This window comes from Peromyscus leucopus, chromosome 15, assembly GCF_004664715.2.
Source record: "Peromyscus leucopus breed LL Stock chromosome 15, UCI_PerLeu_2.1, whole genome shotgun sequence".
NCBI classification, from domain to species: Eukaryota; Metazoa; Chordata; class Mammalia; order Rodentia; family Cricetidae; genus Peromyscus; species Peromyscus leucopus.
Window position 1 is genome coordinate 83,551,941 of NC_051076.1, and position 11,924 is coordinate 83,563,864.

Below are 11,924 nucleotides of genomic sequence, written 5' to 3' on the forward strand. Positions count from 1 at the left end.
GCAAACATCTATGATTATTTGACATGTCTTATAAATTCATAGGTTTCCTCTCGAGCTTATTTTGTCATTGAAATTTAATTAATTGAAGAAATTAGCTGTAGTCTGATTTAAAAATTTGAATTTCTGTGGAGTCATTTTCTGGTCTCTTCACTTCCTAAAATCTGTAGTTAGGCCTAGAGGCTGCATTATATTCATCTCTGAATGTTTTGGGAAAATTACTTTAAAGATGGTGCATTGGCTGTCTGTTAGGAAAAGCTCCTTAATTTTCCTTTTGTGATAGAGACAATTCTTAGTAACCATAACCCAAGATCCATTAATTAACTAGGGATTCTATTCCTTTCACCTTTTGTGTTTGTTAGTCGTGGGAAAGCCTCTTCTTATCAGTTATTTAGTTATCTAAGATTCGTAGCAAACAGAAGCATGTGTTCTTTCTCCTGGTATCAGTTTTCGAAACAATCAGCTGGCTAGAAAAACACACTTTTCAGTGGCTGTAGAAGAATACAAATCTAGATGATGCTTGCTCATGTGCTGAGAGGTGACCACAACCCTCTCTCAGGATAGCCCCATATCTGGTTTTTCAAGGAACATGCCACTTCCCGTGAAGGATTCATCCCCAGAACAGTGAACACGAAAGCAACAGACCACTTTTCATCGTCAGATTATGTATCCAGTCTAATTATGGACACATCTTTTCAAAGAAGTAGCTATTATTAACCTCATTTTAAAGATAAAAGAATGGGGAGACCTGAGGAAGGCAGGAGAGCAACTCGCCCCAAGGTGTGAAGGTGTCACCCTGAGAGAGGCGATAGAGATTTATCCTTGGTTTAATGTTCAATTTCAACACCAAGAAGGCTGGTCCCCAGGGAGCTGGAGAAAAGGAGAGCTAGCAATCTCTGACTCAGTTTTGATACCATGAATCATACAGTGTGCAGAAACTTGAGTATAGATTATGGCACATCTGTTATTGATAAAGCATTTGGCATCATGATGACTGGCACAGGGTAGGTGTTGGGAAAGTGTCAGAGGACTATAAACAATCCCCACGTCTCTGTCACAGGCAGAATAATAGTAAACACTCCTTTGTCTTCAGACTCAGTTACTGATGCCAGTCACTTCCCCCCACAGGAAGTTAAAAGTTCTCAGTGGATCTTGCAGACCTCTTGTATAAAGCAAAGATGATAATTCTAGTAAACTTTGAATGCATGGAGCTCATGCTGAAAGGTCATCTGTGACCGGGGACCTCGGACAGATGAGCTGCTGTGACTTGGGAGTTGCCCTCCCTCACACCCGGCTCAGAGCTTGGGTTTTTTTAATGTTGAGACGTTAAAGTTAAAATACTTTCATTCATCTTGGAGTCTGAATATATTAAATGGGTGTTCTCCACCCAGACTAATTGCAGCAGCACCCTGTAATTGTGTGGCCTTGAGTAGGCTTGCCTCATCAGCACAAACCTGCTGTTAGCAATGTGAGAGAAGAGCCATGAACATGAGGTGCTTCAAAGGGGGGACACTCAGAGGCCTCCTTCTGACAGGAGATTTTCGTTAGTTACCTAACAATACCCTCTGGCCCATCTGGAGAAGAACCAATACCTCCTGCATACTACAGACCCTTATCTCAGGATGCGAACCCCACACATCTGGCCTAACTGGTTAGAAAAGTCTCGGTTTAATTTGCACTCATTTAATACCTAGTTCATGTGCCAACAACAGTACTCACTGACTTTCCTGTGTGTGTGAGGAACCACATTTCCTTCTTATTTTTTCTTGATTTAAAGCCAGTTTTGACGTAGGGGCTTCTCGGCTGGTGAAAGGCATCCTTTGAATCATTCTGATGGTAAACTGGAAGAAACGAGTGATTCTGAAGCCCTTGCACAGCCTTCTGCTGTCCCAGCTTACTCAGAGATTTGCTTCCCTTCCCCCAGGCTTCTCCTCTGACCGGGAACATCTTCCAGGCTTCCCAAGTCTTGGTAACAGGTCAACGCTGGCTTAAGCATAAAGAGCCTGACAAAAGGGACTTATGTGAAAACGCACTTTAGGCCTGAGTGAAGAAGCTACTGATATTGTTCTGCTAAATGGACAAGATGTGCCCCTCACATTACTACTCTAAGCAGTTCTGATTACAACCACAGGCTAGTGGTATGGCCATCGTTGGGCAAAGTTACCTTTCTGCAGTGGACAGCAGTAAGTTCAGAAACTCATTACTGATCAAAGGCCTGCGAATCAGGGACCGCTCAGGCATTAATGGGATTTTGACATCTCCTACTCCAAGACCCAGGAAACATCCAGAAGATGGAGCAGAAAGAACATTAAAGAAGAAGGAATGGAGTGAGATAGAAAGAGCCCTGTCTTTGCACGTGACATCACAATTGTTTTCAATAACACAGTAAAGGATTATTGCCCCAAGATCTGCAGAAGATTGGGCTTGTCAACATCCTGCCATGGGGGCTGTGAGAAGGGACCATGAAGCCCCCTCCACAGAACCTCCAGGCAGATGATGGGAGCTAGTAGGGAGGGGCTCATGAGCCCCCAGCCCTCCCTGAATATCCATAGAGATTTCATGGTTGGTGAAGGAGCGAGAAATATTTTCTTCAGTCACTTTCCCTCAAGAAGTTAAAAGTCCTTAGGGAATGTTGCAGACCTCTTATGTAAAGCAAAGATAATCTTTCTAGTAAACTTAGAATGCGTGTCGCGCATGCTGAAAGGTCACTCTGTAAGCAGTTCTAATGAAGCTCACTGTATCATCAAAACCAATCAGCCAATCAATAAAAATGTAAAGAGGATCTGTGGGAGAGCGAATGTGACCAAAATACACTGTAGACATGAAAATGCCACAATGAAACTCACTATTATGAAAAATCAACATATGCTAATAAAATACACACATTGAACAAGGAAAGCAAACATATCGTCCTTGTGGTGCACATAACAGGTGTAGGTAACAATACAACCCACATGGAAGTCATGTCAGTCAGCTGTCTGGCATTGCAACAAGTCCTTGAGACAATAAAGACAAAAACACGGGAGGGTCCAGTCAAGGATCTGTTGGCCTGTTGCTTTTAGGCCTTCCTTGGTGAGTTAGCACATTTTGGCAGCCAAGTGAAGGAGAGGAATGGACTCTTCAAGGGGACAGCCTCAATGACTAGAGACTTCCCATTAGGCCTCACTTGTTTAAGTGACCCCACTTCCCCGCAGTGACAAGCTTGGATCCAAGTCTACACCACATAAGCTGTTGGTGGCCACTGAAGGTCCAGATTATATCAGGGGCCATGAGAATTTCTGCTCCATAAGAGAAACATGTGGGAGAGTTCATTGAGAAGGGCTGCTGGCTTCACTTTGATGAGTGACAGCAAGTTCCTGAGGTGGGGGGAACTTGGTGCTCCCTCCAGCATCAATGTGGTTTGGCCTTGTGTTGAGTCTCCAACATTTCCTTTGAAAAGAAAACTTACAGAGAATTTCAAGGGGACAATTTTTTCTTCCTATCTTTCTTTGTTTTTTGAGATGGGGTCTTTCTATTAGGTAACTCTAGCTGTCCAGTTGGGAACTCACTATATAGACTAGGCTGGCCTTGAACTCAGAGATCCACCTGCTTCTGTCTGTGGAGTCCTGGGATCAAGCTAACCAAGGGAACTGTTTTTGATTGCTTCATTCTTGAGCAGTTAGGACTTCAGGTCAATTCCCACCTTCTTTAAATGCAGAAAGAGGGTGCAGGACTTGCGTACTTTTACCGAGTTCTAGGTATGAGCTTGATTTCTGCTTAGCACCCACTGTTTAATTTCTAATCTCACTTTTCTTTTGGTGCTGAGGATAGAACCTAGAGCCTTCAACTCACAGCAAATGATCTGCCACTGAGCTGCACCCCAACCCTCTAATATCACTTTTCTCATTTGTAAAATGGCCCCATAATTATAACTGAATGGTTCCTGTGAGATTTGAGAAAGATAATACATTTTATATTACTGCTTTGGGCAAAAGGGCGGGTACACAGTAACAACTTACACATTACAAAGTCCCATAATTATGATAAGTTACTATAATGACAGTGATGATAAATAGTCATCATTTGAATATTATTATAATATGAAATATTAAATACGGTATTCTCCTTGAAATTTTTTTTATATATGTAACACAGTTCTTTATTGATTCTTCAGGAATTTCACATCATGTACCCCAATCCTACTCATCTCCTAGTCCCTCCATATCTGCCCCTCACCCCTGCACCATCCCCCTCAAGATAATTAAACTCAAAATAAAACAAACAAAAAACCCACCTCGCTACTCCATCTTTCCTGTCTCTGCTCATTCATCCTGGTGGTGTTGGAAGCTGCAGTGTGCCATGCAGTACGCCCTTTTGTCCAATCAGCCCCACCCCCAAGTGTTCACTGCATTGAGTCATTGCTCTGGTTCTAGCTCTGGCACACCGTCATCACTGGACCCTTACCGAAACTCCTCTGGGATACCCTGCTGTTGCCCCAGTCACAGGCATCCAGGTGCAATTATTTTGCAGAACCAGTCTCTTCAGGAGCTGCAGCAGGTCCCAGATGGGGTAGATGTTAAGGTGGGCCCACCTAAGGCCCAGGATTCGGGTTTTGCTGATAGCTGAGCTGGTCAATCCTGGCCACCAGGATTGTCTTCCTCAAGCAAGGAACAGGGCCACCCAGGGCCAGTGAAGGGTGGGTCCGACTCAGCATGGCCCTTGGATTTTTAACACAGACATGTTAAAATCCTTTTAGCCCTTTGTGGTGACACAGACCTCAGCATCAGTGGAACCACAGAACCAGACATGGCCCTCAGCAACAGCTCAGGCCTGGACGTCAACATGGCCCTGGAGGCAGGACAGGGCACCCAGATCAGTATGGCCCTGGTGGCAGCAAGGTCCTCAGACACCAATATGATCTCAGGTGGCTGACCAGACCCCAGGCATCCCCACAGCTTTTAGTAGTGACAGGAGCCACGGACATCAACTCAGACCCTGGCTGTGGTAGGAAGACGGACCCAGATAGGGCGCTTGGCCACAGCCCAAGCCTAGATGTCACCATGGCCCCAGGTAGAAGAACAAGCCATTTAAATCAGCATGGCCCCAGCAGAAGTGTGGCCCTTGGACACCACCCTGGCCCCAGGTGCCCACATCTCCTTGAACTATTAATCCTGCTTTCTAAGTATGCACACATTTTCTTTTATTCTTACTCATTTCGTTCATAAGACACTATGACCTAAAGGTAGAAAGTAAAACTGTCACACAAATTGTGTATGTATGCATGGGTACATGTGTGATATAGACAATCAAATCCTCTCAGGCTTTAAAGACTAATCACTTTTTTCCTAGTTAAACGTAATTGACCTTTTTCTCTCTATGCCTACTAATGAAGTGAGACGAGTCTCTCTGAGATGGTAACTCCACAGCTTTAGAGAGCAGAGATGGGCTATAGCTTCTCTCTGTTGCACATTTACTTAGAATGGATTCCAAGCACTTTGCATGTTCTTCATTCTTGCCCGGTGAGGAGGCACTAATGTAATTCCCTGTTTTACAGATGTGGGAGCTGAGGCAAAGTGAGTTAGTCTTTACTGGGCATAGCATAAATGAGATATGGGAATCAGGCAGTCTCATGCCAGAATCAACAAAAATCATGGGCAACCTGGGGCATTGCAGAACACACCTGTGGTTCTAAAGGTGAAGGTCTGTAAACAATCAATTCTATGTCCACTTGGACTAATCCTGATTCCTGGTCTTGACCCAAGACCTCTGCAACTGCAGTCTCTGGGAGTTTGGGTTGAGGACTCACAGTTTGCATGTACTTCCTTTTCTGTCCCCCAGCCTCCCCCATCTTCCCTGTGATCCAGATGCAAGGGTGCGACGAGGAGCTGGTATACAAGCATTTCCACCTGGCTGGATCAAAACTCTTCGATTTCCTTACTATAATTCTTCTTGTTTCTTGTTTCGGAATATTAAAATAGAGGCTGGAGAATGGATCAGTGGGCAAGAGTGTTTGCTGAGCAAGCATGAGGCCTGAGCTTAAATCCCAAGCCTCCCTGTAAAAAGCCAGGCATGGCATCATACGCAGACCCAGGTAGATCCAAGAATTTAGCTGGTCAGCCCACCCAGCCAAAAAAACCACAAACAAGCAAAAATAAAACAAACAAACAAACAAACAAACAAAACATCTTTTTTTCTACTTTTAAAATGTTATATTATGTGTATGAATTTTTTCCTGCATGCATGTCTGCATGTTGTGTGCATGCCTGGTACCCCTGGAGGCCAGGAGATGTTGGAGTCCTTGGAGCTGGAGTTACAGATGCTTGTGAGCTGCCCTGTCAGTGCTGGGAACCACACTGGGCTCTTCTGGAAGAATAGTTTGCTTAATCACTTGAATCGTCTCTCTCACCAAGGAAAGATATGTTTTTATCTTATGACAAAATCACTTGGTCCTATTGCTGTGGGCCTATGGTGAGGCCGAATATGAAGACAGAGAAGGTGTGTGTGGGGAGAGAGAGAGAGAGAGAGAGAGAGAGAGAGAGAGAGAGAGAGAGAGAGAGAGAGAGAGAGAGAGGAGGGGGAAAGAAAACCACACACTTTCAATGCACGCCCCACGCTCCGTTCCTCTACTCAGTTCCTATTCCCACAGCTCCCACCACCTCTCCGCAGTCTACTCAGCTGTGACTCTGCTAGGAGACTTCCCACTGAGGAGGAAGACACATCGGAGTCTTCATGATCATAACACTTTCCTAGGCTCCATCTCTCAACAAGGCTTTCAACATATGAACCTTTCTGCGGACACTATGGTCAGGCCCTAAGAACACATAAACTACGGGCCTTTCCTTTCCTGTGGTTTGCAGTTCAGGAAGGGACTGAACTCAAAAGTGAGTAATGTACACACGTGACTACAGAGCAGAAGTACAGAATGGGGCCCGGCAGGAGGCTGCGGCAAGCGGCTGCCTCACTCCTCAGCATTGGAAGCACTTGTAGTCAGAGCAAGTGAAGAGAGTCCCCGGGATGGAGGGAACGAGCCAGGGTGCTGGACAGGAGGGAAAGCCAAGGTTTAGAGTTCTTACCCAAAACGTCTCTCATGGAGACATATGTATAAGATAAGCAGATTCACACCTTCTCCAGATACAAATTCCTTTGATGCCCTTGTAAAGATTTCCTCTTTGCTGGCTGTTGAGGTCCGAGTTCTGAGAGCTGTGAATTTCTATACTTTCGATCTCACCGAGTTGATCCTGTCATCACACGGTAATGAATGCTCTTTAGAGGAAGCCTTTCTTTCAATCCACTCAGAAACAGGCACCTTACATCCAAGATTAATGACCAGAGAACTGCGTAATACCGAGCATTGTGTATTCTTTAGGAGCATACTTGGTTTCCATACGTTTCTACCATTCACTACATTGTGACGTGGAGGAACTTACTCAGCACACTGCATACTGTGTTGTTTGCCTTTTCATTTAGATAATTTTATAAAAATAAACCCTATAAGCCTGGAGGCGTGGTTCACATCTTTAACCTCAGCACTTGGGAGACAAGAGGGGGCAGATCTACATAGTGAGTTCTAGGACAGCCAGAGCTACATAGAGAGACCCTATCTCAAAAACAAAACAAAATAAAGTAGAATAAAACAAAAAAAATCTTATGTAAGAAGCTCTTGCAGGGCATGTATAAAAGGCCTTATTAATATATTCTCACACAGAGCACTGGCCATGGCCCTCTCAGTGATTAGAAATACCTTTTGCATTCAATTTAGGAACTTAATGATGGCCATGGGTCCTTTAGAGGGAAACCTTGCTTCCCTGTGCTTTCGTTGTAGAATGTGAGAAGCTGGTCAAGCCTGGAAGCTGAATTAGCTCTAAGTCTTGTTTTATCCATCTTCAGTTTGTGTTTCTTTAATGTGAATCATAGTGAAAATTTTCACACACTTTTTTCAGGATTAGTTACAATTTAAGATTTCTTCTCCCAGGAAAACCCTAGGACTTATTAATAGAAAACATCATGGAACTTGGATTCTCACAGTGGAGTAGATACGTTGTACAGCAAGGAGATCACTGCCCACAATGGAGTATAAATTTATTAGTTAGAGATCTGAGGCTGAGTGATACAGAGCAACATATGTTGGTAATCCTAGTAGCCAGTAGGCAAGATAGTCAGGAGTCAAAGGCCAGTCTCCATTACACAGAAGACCACAGCCAGCCTGGATAATATGAGATCAGTCTCAAAAAGTGAAACAAAATAAAGCAAAAATAAAGACTCAACTAAGGACACGCGAACGCGCATGCAACACACACACACACACACACACACACACACACACACACACACACACACACATATATCATAAACTTCAGGACAATTAATATATCCTTTTCTTGTCTGGCTCAGTTTCTTCATATGAGAAAAAAAGATAATAGTCCTCAGTAGTAGGCATGAGCCTTGTGAACTTTCTGTGAACTGCTGGAAAAGTGCAAGGCTACCATTATTCCTCTCTCCTGCTGGGGAGAGGTCATAGGAATCAATGGGAATCTTATTTATCAGTGAAGCTCAAACACCTGATGGTTTATAGATGTCTCGAGAGAATGCTCAAGAATGTACGGCTGAAACTTCCTTTCTTGGAAGAGAGAGAGGGTGGAAAAGGAAAGAAGAGGAGAGGGGAGGAGAGAGAGAAGAGAGAAGAGAGAGAGAGAGAGAGAGAGAGAGAGAGAGAGAGAGAGAGAGAGAGAGAGAGAGAGAACTGAAGAGCATGTCATAACAAAGCTCCTTTGAGTAGCTGCTGGGAGTGGCTGGGTGTGTCTAGTCATTCTTAGCCAGAATGCTGTGTAATTCAGTTATAATATTTGTAATGTTTAAACCCATAGGCAAGAAAAACCACCAACAAAACAGTCACCAAGGTTATTAAATATTTGGTCTATAGACTACTTTTGTTGAACTAAAGGAAATCGTCATTTGATAAAAGTGCATTATGAATGGATTATTAATTCTTTAAGTGGCAGTTCTTCCCTCTACCCCCAAAGCCCATCCGTTGTTTTTATGTGCATGGTCTGTAAAACGGATTTTGTGTTTTACAAGAAAGAGACCATTATGAGTTGTTTTGGGAGTTATAGAGCAAAGAAATTTTTCTACAAACAACTATATCCTTTCCTGTGAAACCTTCCTTAAAGAACTGAACATGGTTGGATGAATAATCTGAAGTGGCCTTAAGAATCTATAAAGAGAACTGAGAGAAAGGTAGCTGTGTTTAAGGGAATACCTGATCTCAGATTTACGGGTTGGATTCATCAATGTTTGAATTAATTGCATCTATGCAACATACCCTTCCACAAAGAGGTCATTCCCCATTCATAAATTCCACATCCACTGTGCCAGAGACCATTCAGAGTTCTTGGGAACAGTGAGCCCTGCTTAGGTTGGAGACTGAGGACAGTGCACACTGACTTAATCATATAGTATAGTCTTGTGTAATGTGGTATGGTATGTGGAAAACTGCCAAATTTGATTTTTGTATCTATTTCATACAGGTTCAAATTTCATTAAGAGCAAAAAAAAAAAAAAAAAAAAAAAACTGAAAATACTTAAGAGTTGGATTTTTATGAAGCTGCATGGCAAGGGGTTGACCACTATAACAAGAACTGAATTACAGCCCTTGAATACAGTTGGTGTGCATCCATTAGGTAGTGTTGGTTTCCTGAGGACAGTCTTCCAAGAATACATGTATAGGGCTCATATTCACCTCTAATCCCTTCTCCTTCCCACACCCTTCTAGTTTCTCTCTCTCTCTCTCTCTCTCTCTCTCTCTCTCTCTCTCTCTCTTGTTTTTATAGAAATGATTCTATGTTGCTATTAAAATACAGGGCATTTTTAAACCACTCCATTCCTCGAAGTGTCCATGCTAACATAACTGACAACATTGTCCTTTCCAGGATTTCTCTCCAGGCTGTGTATTTTCACATTACAATAATGATCATAGATGTCAGTGTTAGCATTGAAAGCCAAGCTACAACGTCCTTGAGACCAATATCTAGGTCTTCTTCTTGATGTCTAGATGTCCCAGGGACTTGATCAGGTCTGACACACTCAGCAGAGGCTTAGTTTTTATTTACTTTATTATTCTCTCATATATCCTGACCACAGTTTCTCCTCCCTCCACCCCTCTCAATCCCCCACCTCCCTTCTCTCCCAGATCCACTGCTCCTCTGTTTCTTTCAGAAAAGAGCAGGCCTCTCAGGGATAGCATCTGAACTGGACATAACAAGATGCAATAAGACTGGGCATATGTCTTCATGTCAAGATTAGATGAGGCACCCCAGTAGGAGGAAATAAGGTTCCACGAACAGGCAAAAGAGTCAGAGGCACCCCCACTCCCATTGTTAGGAGTCCCACCAAAAACACAGCATGTATGCGCAAGACCTGGTGTAGACCCATGTTAGGCTCACAACTAAAAACAGGTGCATTTAATCAACCAAAGACTCCAGTCAAGAAGGCCCCATTGGAAGAGAAGGGTCATAATAGGAACTGACATGCCAACAGCAGAAATTCTCTTCAAGCTGTTCTCTCCTACAATTAATCTGCTGTTGTGTTTTCTAGAGACTAGTTTGGAAATGTGTGTGTTTAGACCCATGGGCTACTTGTTCAACTCCATTCCTTCCCACCTCTCTGTTTTCTTGTGTCTTGTAATGTGGAGTATAATAATATTCAAATTTATGGCTACCACAGAGAAAAATATCCCAGGGAAATAGTTCTTTCTAATCAAATGGAATCAAAATTTTAATTTCCCTACCCATGAAGAGGAATAGCTTTTTCCTCAGTCAGTAATTGTGTTTGTCAGGATGTTACATTAAACATCGGCTTCGAATCCAAGGCACAAACACTTGGGTTCATTGTCTAGAGACACTTCGACAAGCGAGTGCTCTTGTCAGGGAAAGCTCTAGCTGCCCTTCGCTGCCATACTGGTCTAATTTGTCTTTTGCAGTTCTAGCTGTGGAGTTCTCATTCTTTGTTTCTAGGCCTGCCAGGTCCTCTGTTGTCCACGGACCCTGCTTCGATGCCTCTCCAGCACGCTAAGGCTGTAAGAGTTGTACTCATCTGTGAACTACATTTGTGTATGTGGTCACACGCCAGTCTTATTGTGTCTGTTCATTTGCACCATCAGGTACTTGAATTCATTTATGTCTTCTCTTCCTACTGTGTTATTTGTATGTCCTTCGGGGACAGGGAACACAGCACATTTCTAAGTGTATGGCTCCTCTAACTTTCAAGCAATCAGAACCGTGCTGTGCTCAGGTTCCTCAGGAGTTGCTGAATTTCTGTCATTGGAAATGTTTCTTTCCAGTATGAGCAGAGAGTTAACAAGAATGTAGCAGAGGGAATTAAAGCATGAAAAGAGAGAGCTGACCAAGTACTAAGGTTTAAGATCTCTTGAGATCCAAAATTGCAGTGACAAGGAGGGAGCAGTCCAATGCTGAATAAATAGTTGTGGTGAATTAGATGCTAATATCCCATTCTTGCCTCTTGGCCACTGTGATTATTCTGAGTTTTTCTGAGGAACAGCAAAGTGGTAATAATTGTCTTCATATGTATATTTCACTTTACAATTGAAGAATATGGGACTAGAGAGATTAAACATTTTGTTTAGGATTTCTCCAAGAGTAAGTGGTAGCGACAGTTTGAAAGCTTATGACTCTGCCCCCAAACCCACATTTCCCTGACTGCAGCTAGATACTGTGATATTTTATGAGGTGTGCTGCCCATATCCCTGTCTTTATGATCTTTCTTCCCATGCTCTCCTGATGCCTGCAATGGTGCTTTCAGAGTTGAATTCAATTTTGTTTATGAGTTTGATTCTGGCTAATAACAAGACTCAGAACAGGGAAAAGGAGACACTACCGAGTCACTTTCATCCAAACAGTCAGCAATCCCTCATGGACTGCATATGGTAAATCATG